Raw genomic sequence first — 15458 nt, forward strand, 5'->3', positions numbered from 1 at the left:
GAGCTGTTTTTGAAAAGGTGCAAGCTCATCCTAAACTGGATGATGAGCACTAACGAGGAACTGTATGGTACACCCAGTCCAAAGCAGTCTTGTAATGGCCTAGGGAAGTAGCTAGAATGACGGGAAACCCCAAATTTCCTGGAATTCCTGATGCCGAGGCCCTCCTGGTAGATGCTCTGAAATATCACAAAGAGGAGTCAAGCCCACTTGCTGGGGTACTGGTGAGGCCTGAACCACAGAAACCATTGGCTGTACATGTTAACAGGACGACAGTGAATGTCAGGAACACCTTGGAGAGAGAGGTCACCCTCAGGTAGGGGATGCCAATAGCACATCTTTTCCCAGTGACTGTAATGTCTAGCTTTCCTGTGAGAAAACCGGGAGAGAGACAATCTCCTGGATCAGTGAAGTTGACAGCCAAGTCATTCAACTTTGGCGACTCCCTAGTACCCGAAAGTTGGAAAAGGAGACTAATGGAGAAGATGTTAAAGTTCAAGGATATCTTTTCTACTGACAAGTTTGATGTGAGTTGCTCCATCCGAGTGACAGAGGACACCCCTGTCAGAAAGGTCTAGACGATTAACACCTGCAGAGGCGGAAGGTGTTTGGCAGCATGTGCTGAAACTGAAGGAAGCTGGGATTATCATTCAGTCACAGAATCCCTATGCATCACTCATAGTGGTGGTAGGAAGAAGAATGGGAAAGTATGAATGTATGTTGACTATTGGACACTGAACCGACGTCCAGTCCCTGACCAGTAGACTGTTCCATCGATTGGAGATGCACTGGCCTGCCTGCGTGGAGCAAAATGATTCAGTGTGTTGGACCTGAGGAGCGGGTATTATCAGATACCCATGAGTGAAGCTGACAAAAAGAAGATGGCATTCATACGTGCACTTGATTCTTTGAGTTTGAAAGAATGACTCAGGGCATATCAGGAGCACTGGCTACCTTCCAACATGTCATGGAGAGGGCTGTTGAGGACATGAACTTGCTTGAGGTGCTGGTGTACTTGGATGATCTAAAGTGACGTTTCACCACTGCCCCACTGCTGAACACCCAGACCCAACTCAGCCATTCGTTGTCGAGGTAGATGCATCCGACATAGGCATTGGAGCTGTCATCTCTCAGCGCTCGTCTCCGGATAGCCGGCTGCACCCTTGTGCCTTTCTTTCCCGTCGCTTGACTCTGGCCGAGAGGAATTACCATGTTGGGAACTGGGGGCTTCTGGCTGTCAAGGAGGCCCTAGAGGAATAGCGACACTGGCTGGAGAGTGAATAGGAGTTAGCATTGTGAGTACTAAGACACCTCCAGATTTTGGAAGATCTGCGCTCCAACTTAGTGCATATTTGTTTTAATTATAATGGGCCCTTTTAGTTTTTTTCTTTTTTTCTGTTTGATTAAGTTGACCTTCATAAATTCACAGTTTTTATAATTGCATACAGTGTATGATCTGTTATTTTTTGCTGACAGGTAATTGCTGGTGGGCAGCATTCATACAGTATTCACTCAGACTGGGGTGTGGGTGATTGAAACATCCCGGCTCTCCCAGTCTAGTGGAAGCCAAGTCATATTGACCCTGGATGTACGGAGTTTGAGAAAGGTGGGTTTCTCACCACTGAGTCAATTAGCTTGGTAGCGAGCGGCCAACCAGTCATTTTTCTAGAGTCCCTCAGTAAAAAGAGGTTTAATGAACAAATGTCACTATCAACAAAAAATATTGGAGGAACTCAGCAGGTCAGGCAGTATCTATGGAGGTGAATATAAACAGTTGATGTTTCCGACTGACACCATAAGACCATTAGACATAGGAGCAGAATTAGGCCTTTCAGCCCATCGAGTCTGCTCCACCATTCCATCATGGCTGATCCCAGATCCCACTCAACCCTGTACATCTGCCTTCTCACCTTATCCTTTGATACGCTGTCCAATCAGGAAATGGTCAATTTCCCCCTGAAATTTACCCACAGACTTTGCCTCCACTGCAGTCTGTGGCAGCGCATCCCACAGATTTACTGCTGTCTAGCTAAGAAAATCCTCCTTACCTCTGTTCTAAAGGGTCATCCCTCCATTTAGAGGCTGTGCTCTCTAGTTCTGGATGCCCCCACTATAGGATGGGTTTCAATGGGAACCCCCGCCCACGCCCACTGCATTCTTCTAAATTCCAGTGAGTACAGGCCCAAAGCTGCCAAACACTCCTCACATGTTAACCCCTTCATTCCCAGAATCATCCTCGTGAACCTCCTCTGGACTCTCTCCAATGACAACACATCCTTTCTGAGATATGGGCCCCAAAACTGTTGACAATATTCCAAGTGCGGCCTGGCTTGTGTCTTATAGAGGCTCAGAATTATCTCCTTGCTTTTATATTCTATCCCCCTTGAAATAAATGCCAATGTTGCATTTGCCTTCTTTACCACAGACTCAACCTGTAAATTAATTTTGCACAAGGATTCCCAAGTCTCTCGGTACCTCTGATGTTTGAACCTTCTCCCCATTTATATAATAGTCCAATCTATTGTTCCCTTTACCAAATGCATTATCGTACATTTCCCAATGCTGTATTCCATCTGCCATTTTTTTGCCCATTCTTCCACAGGGCCAGACTCAATACCAGAGGCACGGCCACTGTTGCTTCCCCCCAGGTAGGCTGCCCTCCCAACAGTACTCAAAATGGAGTAATTATTGTTAAGGAGAATGGCCACAGCGGTGCTCTCTGCTACCTGATGCTCTCCCTTCCCTCTCCTGACAGTCACCCACTTACCTGTCTTCTGTGGCCCCAGTGTGACTATCTGCCTGTAGCTCCTATCAATCACCTTCTCACTTTCCATAACAAGCCGAAGGTCATCGAGCTACGTCTCCAGTTCCCTAATTCATTTTCTAAGGATCTGCAGCTCAATGCACCTGGTGCAGATGTGGCCATCAGGGAGCTGTGGCCATTGGGGAGAATACCATAAGACAAAGGAGTAGAGTTAGGCCATATGGTCCATCGAGTCTGCTCTGGCATTCAAACATGGCTGATCCTTTCTGTTCCTCCTCAGCCCCACTTCCTGGCCTTCTCCCTGTAACCTTTGATGCCATGCCCAATCGGGGATCTGTCAAGTTCACCCAACAACCTAGCCTTCGCAGCTGCTTGTGGTAATAGGTGTAGTCCATTTGGCCCAGGTGACTTATCAACCTTAAGAACTTTGAGTTTGCCTAGCAATGGCACTCACTCATGCTCCCTGACCACTGGTAGGGTAAAAGAACCATGGTGTACAAAGGATGTGGACAATCTAGTTAAGAAGAAAAGAAAAGCTTATGAAAGGTTCAAGAAACCAGGTACTGATAGAATTCTAGAAAATTACAAGGCTGCCAGGAAGGAGCTTAAGAATGAAATTATGAGAGCTGGAAGGGGTCATGAGAAGACCTTGGTGAGCAGGATTAAGGAAAACCCTAAGGCATTCTACAAGTGCATGAAGAGCAAGTGGATGAGCCAATCACGTGCGATAGTGGAAATGTGTGCCTGGAGTCGGAGGAGGTAGCGGAGTACTTAATGAATACTTTGCTCAGTATTCACCAGGGAGGTGTACCTTGGCTTACAGCAGACTGAAACACGAGCATTTTGACATTAAGAAAGAGGATGTGCTTGAGCTTTGGGAAGGCTTTAAGTTAGATAAGTTGCTGGGACAGGACAAGGTATACCTCAGGCTACTGTGGGAAGTGAGAGAGGAGATCGCTGACCCTCTGGTGATGATCTTTGCATCATCAAAAGGGACGGGAGATGTTCCAGAGGATTAGAGGGTTGCAAATGTTGTTCCCTTGTTCAAGAAAGAGAGTCGCGATAACCCAGGAAATCATAGACCAGTGAGTTTTACTGCAGTGGTTGGCAAGTTGTTGGAGAAAATGCTAAGAGGCAGGATTTATAAGCATTTGGAGAGACAAAATCTGATTATGGATAGTCAGCATGGCAGGTTGTGCCTTACGAGCCTGAATTTTTTGAGGATGTAGTGTATATCAATCACATTGATGAAGGTTGAGCAGTGGATGTAGTGTATATCAATCTCAGTAAGGAATTTGATAAGGTCCCCCTTCATTCAGAAAGTAAGGAGGCATGGGATCTAAGGAAACCTTGCATTGTGGATCCAGAATTGGCTTGTCTACAGAAGGCAAATGGTGATTATAAATGGTTTGTGTTCTGCATGGAGGTTGGTGACCAGTGGTGTTCCACAGGGATCTGTTCTGGGACCCCTCCTCTTTGTGATTTTTATAAATGACAAGGATAAAGAAATAGAAGGGTGGGTTATTATGTTTGCTGATGACACAAAGGTTGGGGTGTCCTGGATAGTCCAGAGGGTTGTCAGAGGTTACAGTGAGACATCGATAGGATGCAGAACTCAGATGAGAAGTGGCAGATGCAATTCAACCCAGATATGTGTGAAGTGGTTCATTTTGGTAGGTCAAATTTGAAGACAGAATATAGTATTAATGGTAAGACTCTTGGCAATGTGGAGGATCAGAGAGATCTTGGAGTCCATGTCCATAGGACACTCAAAGCTGCTGCACGGGTTGACAGTGCTGTTAAGAGGGCATATGGTGTGTTGGCATTCATCAACCATGAAACTGAGTTCAAGAGCCGTGAGGTAATGTTACTGCTATGTAAGACCTCGGTCAGACCCCACTTGGAGTATTGTGTTCAATTCTGGTCACCTCACTACAGGAAGAATGTGGATACTATAGAGAGAGTGCAAAGGAGATTTACAAAGATGTTACCTGGATTGGAGGCTTAGCCCTGTTGGCGGCTGATGGAGTAACAACATTTCAGATTGCTCCTACCCTGTTGACTTAATTTTCTCCTACCAGTCTTTTTTTTTTGAAACCTTATTATAATACTTTAATACTGCTTTACTATGGCTGGGAAAAGAACTAAAGCTTCTGCAAAAGAAAGGGAAACAGAAGATGAATCCCCAGTCACTTTGGATTCAATCAGTGACTTCCTTAAACGGCAAAAATCAGAATTTTCTGAGGAGTTTCAACGACTTAATGGAAAATTGGATACAATTCAATAAACTTTATCTGAGCATGAGAACCAAATTCAGGAAAATACTGCAAGGCTGGTGACACTTGAAGAGGACGTTGATGATACAATTAAACTCTGCAAAGAGTTATCTTTATCCAATGATAAATGATGAAAAGGATCATCAGTCTCCAAAATAGAAACAGGGGAAATAACTTGCAAATTCTGGGTCTTGAAGAATCAATTGAAGGCGTTGACCCTACGAAGTCTTTTGCAAACGTTCTGAAACAGCTTTTCCCTGCTTTATTCACTTCCGAGCCAAAGCTCAATCGAGCATATTTCTCACCGACTTTGAAGCCATTGTCATCGACGGCGAGAACACAAATTCTAAGCTTTCAAGAATTTTGTATTAAGGACCATTTAATTCGCCATACCCGTCAACAAGGAATGATCGATTTCCAAAGTTTCAAGGTTAAATTTATGGAAGACCGAAGTTATGGCTGATCACATGAAGTATAAAGAAGTTATGTCGAAATTTTACAATAAAGGATGTAAACCATCCCTTCGGGTTCCCGCCCATCTGAGTATTGTTTTGAAGAACGGATTGCGAAAAAGAATAAAGTCAGTTGAAGAAGCAAAAGAGTTTCTGAAGGATGAAGTCTAAAACTTTCTTATTTCTTATTTGATCAATTTTTTCTTCTGTTAATATGAACTTGAAATAAGGTTTCATTAAGCTAACATTTTGGGTGTTCATATATTGTCTTTTGTTTCTTTTTGATACGTTTTTATTATATCCCTTTTTGAGGCTTTATTTTAATACAGCTTTCTTTGAATTTGTTTAAACTGATCCTTTCATAATTTTGAATACTGAGTTATTTTTCTTTTTATGTTGTATCTTGGTAGGGACATAATGACCTTGTAGGACCAGAGTTTTAGTCAACAGGATTTTTTGGGGAGGGAACTTAGCTCTTTGCTCGCTGACTGCCTATTGGTCAGCTTTCTCGCTTTGGGTGGGGGAGGCATAGGGCCTATTTTTCTCTGGGAGCTGTGTTGGGTTGAATATATGATTGCTTGTTTGAATACCTTACCTTACTTTATGGTTTGCTTTCTAGTTTGAATCACCTCATCAAAAGGAACAAAGTGTTTGCTTATATTAAAAAATTAAAAGCATCCATTATTTTCTTACAAGAAACACACATACGCAGCTGTGATAGCTTACTTTTTTTTACTTGTTGGAAGGATATGCAATTCCATTCTTCGTTTAATGCAAAATCACGTGGAGTTTCGATTTTTGTAGATAATACAGTTTCCTTTATTCAGCACAAAGTTGTTTCGGACCCTAATGGTCGATTTGTTATTGTATCAGGGAGTTTAGACAGTAAATTGATTGTTTTTGCTAATGTATATGCCCCCAACGTAGACGATCCGGGATTTTTGAACGTCTATTTTCATTTTTGCTAGATTTGTGTACTTACTCTCTTGTGATGGGAGGAGATTTTAACTGCTGGTTAGATCCAGTATTAGAAACATAGAAACATAGAAAATAGGTGCAGGAGTAGGCCATTCAGTCCTTTGAGCCTGCACCGCCATTCAGTATGATCATGGCTGATCATCCAACTCAGAACCCTGTACCTGCCTTCTCTCCATACCCCCTGATCCCTTTAGCCACAAGGGCTATATCTAACTTCCTCTTAAATATAGCCAATGAACTGGCTTCAACTGTTTCCTGTGGCAGAGAATTCAACAGATTCACCACTCTCTGTGTGAAGAAGTTTTTCCTCATCTTGGTCCTAAAAGGCTTCCCCTTTATCCTTAAACTGTGACCCCTCGTTCTGGGCTTCCCCAACATCGGGAACAATCTTCCTGCATCTAGCCTGTCCAATCCCTTTAGGATTTTATACATTTCAATAAGATCCCCCCTCAGTCTTCTAAATTCCAGCAAGTATAAGTCTAGTCGATCCATATGAAAGTCCTGCCATCCCAGGAATCAACCTGGTGAACCTTCTTTGTACTCCCTCTATGGCAAGGATGTCTTTCCTCAGATTAGGGGACCAAAACTGCACACAATACTCATCTATCAAACCAGCCACACTTAATAAATCAGCTTTCTAACTAAATGGGGTATAGTTGATGCTTGGCGTTTTCTCCATGCGACGGACAGGGAGTATTCTTTTTTCTCTCATGTTCATCATTCTTATACCAGGATTGATTATTTTTTATTGATAGTCAAATGATTCCACTAGTTCGATCGATCGATTATAAAGAGATTGCTACTCTCCTGTACTTCTATCTTTAAACCTTCCTGGTCCTATCCCTATGAGTAGATTTTGGCGATTTAATTTAATTCTGTTATCCAATGAGGACTTTTTAAAATTTATGGAGAATCAAATTACTCTTTTTTTTGAAGAAAATACGTTGGTAGAGACATCTAGTCTTATTATATGGGATACTTTTAAAGCATACATCTGGGGTCAAATTATTTCTTATACTGCAAACATCATTAAGAAAGCTAACAAAGAGAGATATGAACTAGCCAATCAATTAAAACAACTGGACCATAAATATGCTTCGGTACCAGATCCTGAAGTATATAAGAGATGTATTGAAACTAAAACTAAATATGATCTTCTTTTAACGTAAACAATTGAAAGCCAACTCTTAAAAGATAGAAGTCAATTTTATATTCACGGAGATAAAACCGGTAAGCTCCTGGCTAATCAATTGAAGTCATTTATAGCCAAGGGGCAAATTAAAGAAATACATAAAATTAATGGGGACATGACAACTGACCACCTTGAAATTAATGACACTTTTAGGGAATTTTATTCTGACTCTATTAGTGATAATATTGCAATGAATAATTTTTTAGATTTATTATATATTCCTAATCTTTTGTTAGATGATCGTAGGCAATTGGATCAACCTATTTCCCCAGCAGGAAATTGCTCAGGCTATACGAGAATTGCATTCTGGGAACTCCCCAGGACCCGATGGATTCTCTGGAGAGTTTTATAAGGCTTTTTCCGTCTTGCTTGTACCACACTTACGTTCTACCCTTACTGATTCCTTTAAGGTAGGAAGATCACTCTTTTTACAAAGCTTCCATTTCGCTCATTCTCAAAAAGAATAAGAATCCTACTGAATGTTCTTTGTATCGACCTATCTCTTTACTCAATTTTGATACTAAAATTTTATCTAAAGTGTTGGCTTGCAGACTTGAAAATATTATATCTTCTATAGTTTTGGATGATCAGACAGGATTTATTAAAAATCGCTATTCCCATTTTAATATACAACATTTGTTAAATGTTATGCACTCTGCTTCCAAGGAAATATCGGAATGTGTGATATGTTTGGATGCAGAGAAGGCTTTTGACAGAGTTGAATGGAACTATCTATTTACATCCTTAGAAAAATTTAATTTTGGACCTAATTTTATTCATTGGATTAAATTACTTTATCTATCTCCCTCCACTCGGGTTCTTACTAATTTTCAGAATTCTGAACCCTTTAAGCTCCAACGTGGAACTAGAAAAGGTTGCCCTTTGAGCCCTCTGCTTTTTGATTTAGTATTAGAACCCTTAGCAATTGCTTTTTGAGAGTCTAAAGAGATTACTGGTATTTTAAGGAGAGGTACTATTCATAAAGTGTCGCTCTATGCTGATGACTTATTGCCTTTTATATCTAATGTTAAAACCTCCTTACCATTTGTGTTCCGTTTACTAATTTTAGTCAGTTCTCAGAATATAAATTAAATTTACAGAAGAGTGAACTGTTTTCTTTAAAAAATTTAATACCAACTGATATTAACCTTCCTTTTAAAATTGTAAGGAAACAACTTACGTATTTAGGAGTAACAATTACTGAGAATTATAAAGATTTATTTAAGGAAAACGTCTTAAGTTTATTGAATTATGTTAAAAAACACTTTCTAATTGGTCGCCTCTCTCTTTATCACTGATTGGCTGAATCAATTCTATTAAAATGAATATCCTACCTAAATTTATATACCTTTTTCAACCTGTGCCTGTTTTTATTCCTAAATCTTTTTTTGACTCTTTGGATTCAATTCTTTCTTCCTATATATGGAAGAATAAGAAACCTCATATAAATAAAGCTCACCTTCAAAAAAACCAAACAGAACGGAGGATTTGCCTTACCCAATTTTAGGTTATATTATTGGGCAGTTAATATATGAAATATTACGTTCTGGATATATTACATTAACGATGAGAATTGCCCTACATGGGTTTCTTTGGAAGTCAACTCTGTTATAAAATTTCCCATTATTTCCTTACTTGGATCCTTGCTTCCTTTATCTTTAAATAAACTAATTGACAATGTGGTGGTTAATTATACATTGAGGATTTGGTTACAGTTTAGAAAACATTTTGGTTTATTGAGATTCTCCCTCTCAAGTCCCATATTTTCTAATTGTTTTTTAAACCATCTTTAATTGACTTTTAAAGAATGGGATAGATTGGGTATTAAATGATTTCAGGATTTGTTTGATGCAGGGAGCCTCTCTTCTTTTGTGCAACTTCCAACAACATTTAACCTTTCCAATACTCACTTTTTTCGATACTTACAGATTAGAGATTTTTTAAGATCTCAATTACATACATTTCCAGATAAGAATATAATAGGTACAATTTTTAATCTGAAACCCTTTGATAATGGTTCAGTATCTGACATTTATGGTCTACTGTTGGGACTGAAAAAGGCCTCTTTAGATAAAATTAAAGGAGATTGGGAAAAGGTTTTACAGATTTTCATATCTGAAGAGAGCTGGAAGATTATTTTAAAACTGATTAATTCTTCGTCATTATGTGCTCGTCATTCTTTATTACAATTCAAAGTGGTACATAGTCACATGGTCACAGTTTGAGGATAAAGGGGAAGCCTTTTAGGACCGAGATTAGGAAAAACTTCTTCACACAGAGAGTGGTGAATCTGTGGAATTCTCTGCCACAGGAAACAGTTGAGGCCAGTTCATTGGCTATATTTAAGAGGGAATTAGATATCGCCCTTGTGGCTAAAGGGATCAGGGGGTATAGAGGGAAGGCTGGTACAGGGTTCTGAGTTGGATGATCAGCCATGATCATACTGAATGATGGTGCAGGCTCGAAGGGCTGAATGGCCTACTCCTGCACCTATTTTCTATGTTTCTATAGAGTTCATATGTCTAAAGGCAAGCTCTCCCATTTCTACGTGGATATTTCCCCTTACTGTGATAGATGTACTAATGGAGTGGCTACACTAACTCATATGTTTTGGACATGTCTGAGCCTTGAAAAATTCTGGAAAGATGTATTTCAAACTTTTTCTGCACTTTTCAGTGTCAACTTTAAGCCCAATCCTTTGACTGCCATGTTTGGTATTGTTGAGGATAGTGCTCCAAAATTGAAGCAATCTAATTTGCGGGTATTGGCCTTTATGTCTCTTACGGCCAGGAGGGCGATCTTGCTCAAGTGGGAGGAGGCCGTCCCACCCACTCATGCTCAATGGCTGTCTGATGTTATGTTGTGCCTTGATCTAGAGAAGATTCGTTGTTCGATTTCTGATTCTAAACATGATTTTTTAATGTCATGGGGACACTTTCTGAATTATTTTCACAATCTTTGAACTGTTATTAAAGTATGGATCTGTGCCATTATCATTATAACATCATATGGTAATGTATTCTTCTTTTTTCTTTTTTTTTACCAACCAGCTCATTTTGGTAGTGGGGGTAGATTTTTCTAATAAAATACAATTATTTTATTTTATTTCATTTCATAATTCAATCTTTTTTTCTACATGATTGATTTGGATATGGGATACTGTGATCATATTACTGTGATTTAAATGTGATGTAATTCATATTTACTTGTATCCTTATGAATTTTGTATTTGTATTCATGCAATTTATATAATATCAATAAAAATATTGAAAAAGAAAAGGATTGGAGAGTGTGCCTTATGAGAATAGGTTGAGTGAACTTGACCATTTCTCCTTGGAGTGACAGAGGATGAGAGGTGACCTGATAGAGGTGTATAAGATGATAGGAGGCATTGATCATGTGGATAGTCAGAGGCTTTTTAGAGGGCTGAAATGGCTAATGCGAGGGGGCATAGTTTTAAGGTGTTTGGAAGTAGGTACAAGAGGGATGTCAGAGGTGAGTTTTTCACACAGAGAGTGGTGAGTGTGTGGAATGCACTGCCAGCGATGGCAGTGGAGGTGGATACAAGAGGGTCTTTTAAGAAACTCCTAGATAGGTACATGGAGCTTAGAAAAATAGAAGGCTATGCGGTAGGGAAATTCTAGGCAGTTTCTAGAGTAGTTACATGGTCGACACAACATTGTGGGCCGAAGGGTCTGTAATGTGCTGTAGATTTCTGTGTTCCCTGTTCTATATGTTCTAATGCAAATCAAAATTCTCCTATTTTCTGAGATAATTCAAAGGGAAAGGGAAACCAGTGAAAACTGTCTCGGGTCCCAGAATGACTGTAATGTGCAGCAGAAATCCTAGATCCCCCATTTTTACCATCGCCAAGATGAACTTGCCTTTGACGGGGATTGCCTTAAGTGGAGATTGAGAGTTGTACCCCATCAAAGCTGAGAGCTGAAGTGTTGGAGGCATTATTATACATGCCTATCAACTAGACATGGTCAAAACCAAAGCATTGGCTCTAAGTTTTGTCCAGTGGCTGGGATAGATCAGCAGATCAAGCAGCTTGCTGTGCATTGTGCAGGATGCCAACGTGGTCAGAAGATGCCAAGAGCAGTGCCTCTCCATCCCTGGGAATGGCCTGTATTGCCCGAGCAGAGGATTCTCATGGATTTTGCTGGACTATTCATGATAGCTGTATATGTAGCTGCGAAGTGGCCAGAAGTGTTTCCAATAGCCTCCTCTACAGCCTCGCACTCTGTTGACGTGTTGAGAGGCCTCTTCTCAATGACTGATGCTCCAGAACTCTTAGTGACGATGGACCAAAGTTTGTCATTTCTGAAACTGAATGGTCTAAAATATATTACGTCACGACTGTACCATCCGGGTACAGATGCCCTGGTGGAAAGGTTTGCCAACAGTAAAGAATGCACTGTGAACAATGTCAGTGGAACACACTACACTAACACTGAACTAGAAGCTCACCTGCACTTACACTTGTATCTCCTCAAACCCAATCTCAGAAAGAGTATGCAGGACAAACAGCTGAGACAGACTGAGGGCTCCTGGTGAGGGACTACAGAGGGGATCAGAAGTGAGTTTTAGAAAGGTTAAGGACAGAACTGGATCACTCTCCTACAGAATGGAGATTGCGTCTGATGTATTCTGGAGATGACATATCGATCAGTTGAGGAGAGCAGAGTCAATATTTAGAGAGGAAAGGTGTCGAGAGCTGTCAGAACCATGTCCTACAGTTTCAAAATCAACTCCTACAACCACCATGGAGGAGGCCCCAGAACATGATATTGTTTCACAGCCACAGGTCTTACCTGCCAAGCAGAGTGATCCCCACTGTCCTTGTCAGGAAAGATGTTATCCCACAAGAGTAAGAAATCTCCATAGTGATTAAATCTTTAGGCCTGAATGGACCAATTTAACATTCACTATGTGGCGGATGTGTTTAAGATTGTGCCACTGAAGGCATGCAAAAGCTTACTGGTAGTTGGAAAGGCAAAAAATTCGACTAAAATCATTACTAATAACACTTTTTCTGAAGACAATTGTGGAAAACTATCACTGCAAACAATGATGATTCAAGTGGAGGTGAAGCTGATTCAAAGGATGGGGCATGCGGATGCATCGCAAAGCCAAGGGGCAACAGGTACAAGATGAGGGTCAGAGACGAAGTTGGTATCACTGTTGGAGATGGAGTCGGAGTGAGCGATTTGGAGGGGAGTCAATGCGGAAGAGTTTCGGTGCTTGTCCTCCTAACTAAAATGGGGCACCTCCTGGTGCTTGGATAATTTAAACACTGGTCCAGATTGACTAGAAAACCCAAGTGTAGTGACCGGAGGTGAGGGTCAGGCTGATTCCGCTCGCTCTCCCGCAATATTCATTCATCTCTCGGTGGTGAACTGCTCCGGATGCTGTGCTACTGAGACCAAGGCTTGGGCCGCTGCTAACTGCTCCGGGGAGCGGATCTAAGGACTCAATCCGGTTTGGAACGCTGTTGCTTGCTCCTATTGTTTGCAGGGTCATGTTTTTTTTCTCTCTTTCTGTGCAGTGGTTTTGGTCTTTTTTTTATTGGGTTCTTTCGGTTTCTTGCTTTGTAACTGCCTATAAGCAGACAAATCTCAAGGGTATAATTTATACATTCCTTGGTAACAAATGTACTTTGAATCTTGAATGTGTATAGTAGTTATATTATACAGTATACTATGTATGTATGTATGTACAAATGACTAGAGAGCAATGCATTACATATTTGAGTTGAGTTGCTTTCTATATTAGCGTTTATAGCTAAGTAGAAAGGAGTGGTGTGTATTTAATATTTCAGTAATATTTGATTAACATTGTAAATCTGTTGCTTGATTAAGCATTACAGGTTTACATAGTGATTATATGTAAAAATATGTGACATCATCACACCACATAACTGCACATCTTACTACAGTAAAACAAAACTATCACACATATCTCTGGACTCCATGTTTTTCTTTCAATTAGTTTTGTGTTTTGGAGTTACAAAACATAACATTGGTGAACATTCCTGATAGTGTAGAATGCGATCTGGGACCGTGAGAGGTTGTGCGAGAATTTTGCGCTGCCGAGAGTGTGAAACTGCTGCGATTGGTGTACAGTGGGATGTGAGTGGTGTGAGTTCTCCTCAAGTCAGTGAACATCTCCTTTGTCTTGTTGACATTGAGAAAGAGGTTATTTGCCTGGCATCAGGTCTTGAACTCTTGCACTCTGTCAGCCTTCTCATCATTGTTGGTTTTGAGCCCCACCACTCGCTGGGGAACTGGTACCCATGTTGAGGGAGGAGAAGTTGTGCATCCTGAATATCTGAGAACTGTTTGTTAGGTAGTCCAACATCCAGTTGCACAGTGATGTATTTAGATTGAGGAAATGGGAGCTTGTTCACTAACGTCTTTAGGACAGTAGTGCCGAATACTGAACTGAAATCCAGAGGCAGCATTGTTTCCTAGGTGTGTCAGGACCAGCTGCATGGCAGATGCTATGGCATCATCTGTCATAGAGCTGTTGTGTTAGGAAGCATGGCAGCTATGGAGTTTTTGATATGTGCCATGCCCAGCCGTTCAAAGCATCAGGCTCCTGTATTGCAAAGCTTTTCATTTTGCACATTGGTTGCTTGTCAGTCTCTGCTTATGTGTGGTTTTTCATTGATTCTGTTGTACTTCTTTGTTTTGCTATGAACGCCTACAAGAAAATGAATCTCAGTAATATAGGGCGAGTAGTAAATTTACTTTAAACTTTGAAATTTGCTGTTGGTAGAATCTCAGAATGCAATGAGGATATGTACAGATGATAGATTGGCTGGCTGAGTGGTCTAATCTTGCACACAGTGTCAGCAACACCAAGTAAGTTTGTAGATGACACGAAGGCTGGAAGTGTTGTGGATAGTGTAGAAGGTTGTCATAGTTACCATGGGATGTAGATAGGATGCAGACTCTGCCAACTCCAACATGTGCAGAGCCCTCTCAATCATCAAGGATATCTTCAAGAGGTCCTGCCTCAAGAAGACAGCACCCAGCATTAAGAACCCTCAGCATGCAGGACATGCCCTCTTCTCAGTGCAGGGGAAAGATAAAAATCAATACCATTGCGAAGGAGGTACAGGAGCCCTAAGACACACATTCAACGATTCAGAAACAGCTTCATTCCCTGTACAGTATCAGATTTCTCAATGGTCTATTAACCCATTCATTATCCCTTCTCTTTTGCAGTGTTCATTGATTTTTGTAATCTATAGATTTTTATCTTTCCCCTGTACTGCTGCTGCAAAACAAAATATTTTACTTCATGGGTTAGTGATAATAAAGTTGATTCTGATTCTGACAACAAGTTACTGTTCAATATCTGAAAACCAATGTATTAGTAATTCTCCATCTACTTCAGAGGAAGATTAACAAGTTACTTCGGCATTTAGTGTTTTGGATCTTCGCTCGCTGAGCTTAAGGTGAAAAGCAAGGTTCCCAAGTGTCCCAAGTCAACAACACATCAGCTGTTCAGCACCTTGGATATCCTGCGAATAAGAAACATTTAACAATAATGGAAAGATCCATCTTGCACTCATAATAACTGAACTCAGTGCATTGTTCCACATTTGCCTTCCTTAAGTAGAAAGAGATTAGAATGGTAAGGAAAGTGGGGAAACGAGTTATGAAAGGAGTGGGTGCTCTGGGCAGCTGTCTCTGAAAAAGCTTTCTTAACACCACTGCCAAGTTAAGAATTAATAAACTCAGTTTCCATCAAAAAAAAAACTACTGGATCTTGTTTTTTTAAGGGCT

Source organism: Mobula birostris, chromosome 16 (assembly GCF_030028105.1).
Source record: "Mobula birostris isolate sMobBir1 chromosome 16, sMobBir1.hap1, whole genome shotgun sequence".
NCBI classification, from domain to species: domain Eukaryota; kingdom Metazoa; phylum Chordata; class Chondrichthyes; order Myliobatiformes; family Myliobatidae; genus Mobula; species Mobula birostris.